Source organism: Neolamprologus multifasciatus, chromosome 5, assembly GCF_963576455.1.
Source record: "Neolamprologus multifasciatus chromosome 5, fNeoMul1.2, whole genome shotgun sequence".
NCBI lineage: Eukaryota > Metazoa > Chordata > Actinopteri > Cichliformes > Cichlidae > Neolamprologus > Neolamprologus multifasciatus.
This window is the reverse complement of record NC_140443.1, coordinates 16,942,102-16,949,354: the sequence shown is the minus strand read 5'-3', so window position 1 is coordinate 16,949,354 and position 7,253 is coordinate 16,942,102. Positions and strand designations below refer to the sequence as shown.

The following is a 7,253-nucleotide window of genomic DNA, read 5'->3' as shown; positions in this document are numbered from 1 at the left end:
TCCCAGGAGCAATCAGGGAATGGGTAACAGGAGGGAAACACAGCTGGGGCTAATCAGGCCTAACGAGACAAAGGAAGCACAACCAGACGTATTTACATGAGACAAGGACTTTCAAAGTAAAACAGGAAACAGACACAGACTCACAGGCAGGCACTACAACAGAGGGAACAGAGACGTGGGACCAGGGCAGACACAGAGACATAAACCATAAGATAGAACTCTAACAAAGAAACCAAAGACTAGAAATGATAAATAATATAATAAACTCAAAACCCTGGGTCAACGACCCAGGCATCCTAACAGAAGGTATACGCTAACACTGCATACTGTCAGCATTAAATTAATAAAAAAGAAACATGTTACAGCCACGACCGATCTAAAATCACTCCAGCTTTGCACTCAGTCACAGATGCAGCATGTCCTGGCAGGGGTCAGTGAGAAAATTAACAAACCAGGTCCTGTTGTTTCTTTCAAAGTGCAATGTAATAGACTTGCAAGACAGCACAAAGGTTGTCCTCCAAAATATTTTTGCAAGACTGCACTAACTTTTCACAAATAAATGCTGTTCTCATCAAGCTACACAACCACCTGATTTGAGAGACTTTGTATCCTTATCTTTGTCTTTGGAGTTTTCCTTTGGGGAAAACGTGTCCAGTTTCTCTGGGGTATTATATTGCACAGTCAGCGGGGAAACTGGATAGTAATGCAGTACAGTGAGGCAAGAAAATTACAGGCTAGATACAGACAGGGGTTCAGTTATTTGTATGCAAAGCAAACTTTTGTGCACTATAATTGATCTGTCCAAATTAACAGTTAACTTCACAGTAATATGTTTTCTAAAATTTGCTAGCTCTCATCCTGACTGCAGGAGATACTGCTATTCCCTGGGTCTGTGTTCAATGCAGGCTTTTGTCCCTCAGCAAGATTGTGTTGTGTATTTATCTGGCATTGGTGTAATTGAATTGCAGCTGAGCGCACTCACTTGGGATTGACTTGGATTCCTACAGACTTCCTTTCATCTGATTTGGGCCTTTTGGGATCGAAATGTGACATTTTTTGGAGCTTCCTCAAATTGTCTTGGCAGAGGCTGCCCGACTGGTAACCAGTGGTCTCCAAAGCAAGCAGAAGCAAAAGGGTTGTTTTCATACTTTTTCATCGCTGTTCCTGGTGGGACAGCTGACTGAACTCATTTGAATACATTTTCCTGTAGATATCTGCATTATAGAAACTCTCTTTTCATATTTTGTGATTTACGGAGAAACAGCATTGGGTCTTTTCCCCAGAGTGGGGGCATCATTTTATGACTGTTTCCTTTTTTTTCATATGCATATTATATTCTCCTTTCACAAAGACTGTAGCGGCTGACAAAACACCAACATGCCTCATTAGAGTTCATTGTTGATGTTGTTTTTGCTCCCGTGGGTGGCTACAAAGATGGTAATGAGCTGTCCACATCTCACAGTCACCAGCAGCGCTGGGCCACCTGATTGTGAGAGTGTGCGTCACAAAATATACAATATCCTTCTGATTTAAATGATTGTATCTGAATATTTTTCAATCAGAAATAAATAACCCAATCATGCAAATGCACTGAGTTTTCCAAAGTGTTTCATAAAGTTTTTAACCATAAAATACACCAGGGAAGAAATGAAAGACTGTGTTTCACACATGAGTTTTCTGTTTTTTAAATAGTGCCTTCACTTATTTACATATCATTGCAGACAAACAAGCAAAATGCTGATGTGGACCTGCGTGATATATCTCATTACCTCTGTAGGCCCCTATCACTGGGGGAGTGGGAGAAAGGTATGTGTGATCAATCTTTGCACTCGATTTTTCTCACCCTACAGGCAAAATGTTAATCTTATGACATTTATTAAATGACAGCATATCATCTGCATGTGGAAACAGAAGACATTTAAGAAAATAGAAATGAAAAAATAAAAATGAACCAAAAAATATAAAAAATGAGGAGAAACAGGGAAAAAATTGGGATTAATAAAATAAACAGCAATTAATACTTGGGAAAATACTACAATTTTGCCTAATATTTTTGATATTACAACCTTTAAGTCAGGACACTGTGTAAAATGTAATTAAAACAGATCCATAATAGAATGTAGAAAACATATCAAATGTTAAAACTAAGATATTTTTCCATTTCATGAAAAATTAATTTGGAATTTGATGGCAGCAACACTTCCCAGCAAAAGGCTGGAAAAGTAACTGATGCTAAAAAGTAAATAAGTACAGGATCTGGAAAAGGCATTCGATTGGGTCTCCCACGAGCTGATTTGGCGATCACTACGAACTCATGGTGCCCCGGAAGCTTATGTGAAATGGACTCCGATGTTCAGCGGGAACATCACCAGTCTTCCTGTTGGCATCCACCAGGGCTCGGCCCTCTCGCCTCTGCTGTTCACCCTCTGTATGGACACCGCGACGGCTGATCTGCAATCACCACATCCATGGAGCCTCCTGTATGTAGATGATGTGTGCCTATCAGAAACAGAAAACTGCCTAACCCTGCAAACCCAAACACAAGCATGAAAAGACCGGCTCTCCGAAAGCGGCATGCACCTGAACATCAAGAAGACTGAGTACCTTGAATGTGGCCCCCAGACCAACTGTACCATCACTATCAACGGCAAGCCGCTGACTAAAGTTGCCCAATTCAAGTACCTCGGGTCCCTTGTCACCTCGGACTCGAAACTACCAGGCGCCAGACTCCATGTCAACACAGCATGGATGAAGTGGCGTCAGGTCAGTGGAGTCTTATGCGACAAGAGAATGCCAATCTATCTTAAGTCGATCGTGTGCCCAGTGGCACTCTACGGGTCAGAGTGCTGGCCAGCGAAGACCAAACACGAACAAGCCCTTCACACCACGGAGATGAAGATGCTGAGGTGGCCTCTGGGTCTCACACGACTTGACCGATGTTGTCTGTAGCGATAAGAACTCCATCGCAAAGACAGCCCAGCGATTAGATCTGGGTGGAAACAGGCCACGAGGAAGACCAAAAAAGCGCTGGATGGACCGAATCAAAGATGATATGAAGGCTGCGAATGTTACACCAGAAGATGCCCTGGATAGGAAGAAGTGGAGGAAGGCATGCAAAATAGTGGACCCTGAGAGCCAAACCCTCTCGTTTGGCTCTCAGCGAAGGCGGTCGCACTTTTTCTCCTCTCCTCTCCCTTATCTTCCCTGCTTAGCTCCTCATGTCCTTGTCTTGTCTTGTGTTTTTTATTACTTTTCCCTGGAACATTCTCTCACAGTCTGTTCTCTAAAACCTAAAAGAGGAATTATGGATTGAATCAACTGGTCCCTAAATGCAATTGACACCCCTTTCTCAACGAGAAGTTTGGGCTTGGGTGAGCCTGAGTGCTGAAGATATCTACCTATTCGGAACCATGGTAACAGGGTTCTGGCAGATCGGAGCTGGCTTGGCCCTGACTTATCGAAGAGTTAAGAAAGCGGAACCGGCTGTTCAAACCCCCACAAAGCTGCCCGCTGGGATTGGAATGATGGGAGAGGCTTGAGTTTCTCAAAATGGGCTCATTGAGTCAGCACGGATAAGATCTTGGAGAGGCTACGGCTGCTGTGAATACTCAGAATAAGATCTCTGACTGCAGACTGGATACATCTCGGAAGGGCTAGCTCGGAATAAGATCTCTGAGCGCAAATTGGATGACATCTTGGGGAGGCACACTGCCGTAAGTTCTCAGAAATCGGCTCCTTGAGCACAAGAAATGACAACATCACAGAACGCAAGTATGGAGAAGCTCTCCAACGGGAGATCGAGAGACCAGTGTTGGACTGTAGAACTGCTTTGAAATTCATATGAGCTGTTCGCACTTAAGTAAAAAGCACCATCACTTCATGCGGATACCCCTTTGGCGCCAGCGGCGGTCTCGAGGCTGGAGCCGAAAAACAACACCCTGATAACGACTGTGTTTAGTCTGTTCCTTCCCATTCCATGCAAGGCCACCTGGGTTGGCTGGAAGACTGTTTACTTAGCCTGGCAGGGCGAAGGACACTGTCTCAGCTGAACTATGGACACGCACACACATACACCTACACTGATAAGCACACACTCATCCCCCTCCCTTTCCAAATGCCTTCGATGCTTGTTTCCTGCGGGGGAACACGGCGGGTCTGTGTGCCGCGCTGGAATGGTAGCGCTGTGCAGGGCGGCTGCTGTGTTCGCTTCGTATTACTCCTCACCCCCCACCCAATCTTGTGGCTTGTCACGTCTTTCACAAAGCTGTGCTGTGGACATTTATGTGCTTTTTTGTGCAGAGGAGTTTTTTTGTTTCCTGTTCTCGTGCTGTCCTACCATGGAAGCACAGCATGAGTAGAGGTCTCTTTTTTTCCTCTTGTACTTTTCCCATTGTTGTGTACATTTCAGTGTTGTTCTGTAACGCTACCAATCTCCGACTTGTATCCTCATGTAATGTCTGTGTTGTGTGTGTAAGGTCGGGGGGGGGGGGTCCCATTTCACTGCAGGGCAACCTGCATGTGGCGAATAAAGCTTTGATTGATTGATTGATTGATTGATTGATTGATTGATTGATTGATTGATTGATTGATTGATTGATTGATTGCATCGCGGGATATAAACTGCTAGGAAGAAGGAGGTCTGGAAAACTTGGACCCTGTGTCCTCCAGACTAGAGAGGACACAGCTTGTTATTAGCTCTCAGATCAAAAGACTGCATGTCTCCTGATGATAAGGGTATGTTAATGAATAAAATTGCCAAAACTGCACCCTACACATCTGGAAAGGAACTGTCAATACTGAAAGGTATATACAGGTTTCAGAGAAACACATGCTGCCATCCAGGTCTCTTTTTGGGAAATGTCAGTTTTGGCCGGCAGTTATAGGTTACTTCCAATAATATGACGCGAGACTGGAATAAAATATATCCATGGACTGGCACTTTATTAAAGAAGGCACATGTTACTATCTAAATTAAAACCCTTCTTAACCATACTCCCCTAACCTGGCACACTGGTCTGCTCCAGGAGCTCTTAAGCAGGTAATTGAGCTGCTTTCAATCTTTTGCTCCACATCCTGCAAGAGGCTTAGGTTACTGACAAATAATTAAATGTAAGCAGCTCTAACTTTGACTCTTTTCTGACACAGGTAGGATGACCAGTCCCCTTGTCTCTTCACCTTTACAAGCTGTCAATTTAATCCTACATTAAATAAACCTAATAAAGAATTCATAAGAACTAATGTGTGTTTTCTTTATTATACTTTTTTTTTTAAATTCCCAATCAATTAATTACTAACAATGCAAATGAGGTGATGGAACCCCTGGTCTCCATTACAGGAAAGGTCTTGCATATTTCAACAACACAATGTTGCTGAAATATGCAAGACCCTGCAATAACACAGAGTCTAGATGCTGAACTGGTCTGCCTGCACTCCAGTCCCGTAACCACCTGAAAACATTTGGCCTATCGTGAAATGAAGAATAATGGGACAACATTACTCTCCCCAAAGTCCAAAAGCTGCTCTCCTCAGTTCACAGATGTTAACAGACTGTTGTTAAAAGAAGATGAGATGCCACAGACTGGTAAACATGGCCCTGTTCCTTTTTCCTCCTGTATTGTACATTTTCTCCATTTAAACATTTGAAGTGTTTTCTATGATCTGGTGTGAATTTCAAATGGTTTTATGAGATTTGCAAATCATCTCATTTTATTTTTATTTAGATTTGACAGAGCATCCCAACATTTCTTTTAATTTACCTACAAAGATAAGTGGAAAAGTGCTAAACAAGGACAAAAATGTGTTCTTTGAGCCCAGACTGTTAATAGAAATTGACATTTCTCAATAAAATCAGATTTTTTTTTCATAATTAAGATTCCTCTTCAGACATCTTTTTCGCATTATTTAAATAGTCACAAACGCTCGGCTTCGCCTGGCCATGCTGAATACTTACACTTGCTATTGAATCCAATCAGCAATGTGAAAACAGGGCTTGGCATTGACTGGCTTACATATTCTTGGCAGAGGACTGGGGTGCGCTCTTGTGTATATGCTGCTGCCTTGTCTGGTTTGCTTCAATAAGAATATTAAAGGTGAAAGTGTTAGAGACTTTCAGAGGTACATCTCAGAGCTGAAACACTGTCAGAAGCATTGATCAAGGGTGTCAGCAGCCTGGAGATGAGATTCAGCCGTTTGTAATTTCACAAGGGAGAGGCAATACGTTATTACAAATGGCTGAACAAATCTCAAATTCAATATTTCTTGGTGGGGTTTTTTGTTAATATATTTCTGTTTCTTTATGCCCTTGGCCAAAACCTGTGGCATTTCAAATAAATGTGGTATGTTGACGTATTCAGTCTCATCAAAGTAACGTAGAAAACCACCTGTCTTCTCCATCATCTATCACAGTGTGCGCTAGAATGTGCTGAATAAAAATTGAAAGCGGAGTAGAGAGGGGAAGCGGGTGTGTCCACATCCCATTTTGACAGCGTGTCATTTTCAGCAGCAGCATGCCATTACCCAGCGTGTTTGGCCATCTTTGGGGCAGAGAGGTACACCTGGTAAATGTTGAATGTGAAATTAGAATCCAGTCATCAACCTCTGCCATAAACATTTTATTTCTCCCCTGCACCCACACATCCCGCTCTCATTTGATGTACGCCGCGTTGCCTGCAGGGTTGCTGTGTGCTCGTAAACATGCCTCTCTTTGCTATGCTTCCACGGTTCAAGAGAAGGCTGCAAGGTGTGGCTATAAATCTTTGATAGTTCTGTTGAAAAGTCGACCTTGACTGTCATCAGTCGCTCTGTCAGTCTTGCCCAGATTGACCTCTTAGCCTGCTCAGTGGTGTGTGGATGAGAGAGAAAGCGATGCTCGACTCGGAGTCCCGATGGTTTCACATTTCTACGCAGTGTGTAAAAACTCATTAGTTGATTATTCTGTTGGTTCACTGACAGAAAATTACAATTAGGCCTGAAAGTAGTGATTATTGTGATTATCATGCAATCAAGTGATTAATTGTCTTGTTGATAAAATGTCATAAAATGTAAATCAGATTTTCTGGCAGCTTTTTTGTTTGTCAGTCATGGTCAAATACCAGAACTGAACCGGTTCACTGAAGAGCGGTGAGAAGCATAAGAAAAAAAAAAAAAAAACAGGAAGAAAATGATGTAGTCTTTGACCATGTAGGTCACAGGTGTCGAAGTCCAGGCCTCAAGGGCCGGTGTCCTGCAGGTTTTAGATGTGTCCTTGATCCAAC

At 42.8% G+C, this 7,253-nt stretch overlaps 1 protein-coding gene and 1 long non-coding RNA gene across 3 annotated transcripts in view; both read left to right on the top strand.

Moving 5' to 3' along the window:
* LOC146518340 (uncharacterized) overlaps nucleotides 1-5,265 on the top strand; it is a 28,911-nt gene extending 23,646 nt beyond the window's left edge. Inside the window, exon 2 of the long non-coding RNA XR_014874165.1 lies at nucleotides 307-5,265. This is a non-coding gene — a long non-coding RNA (uncharacterized LOC146518340). The remainder of the gene's footprint in view (nucleotides 1-306) is intronic.
* Nucleotides 1-7,253, top strand: part of kaznb (kazrin, periplakin interacting protein b) — a 150,212-nt gene that overhangs the window by 25,837 nt on the left and 117,122 nt on the right. The gene's annotated exons all lie outside the window — the stretch shown is intronic.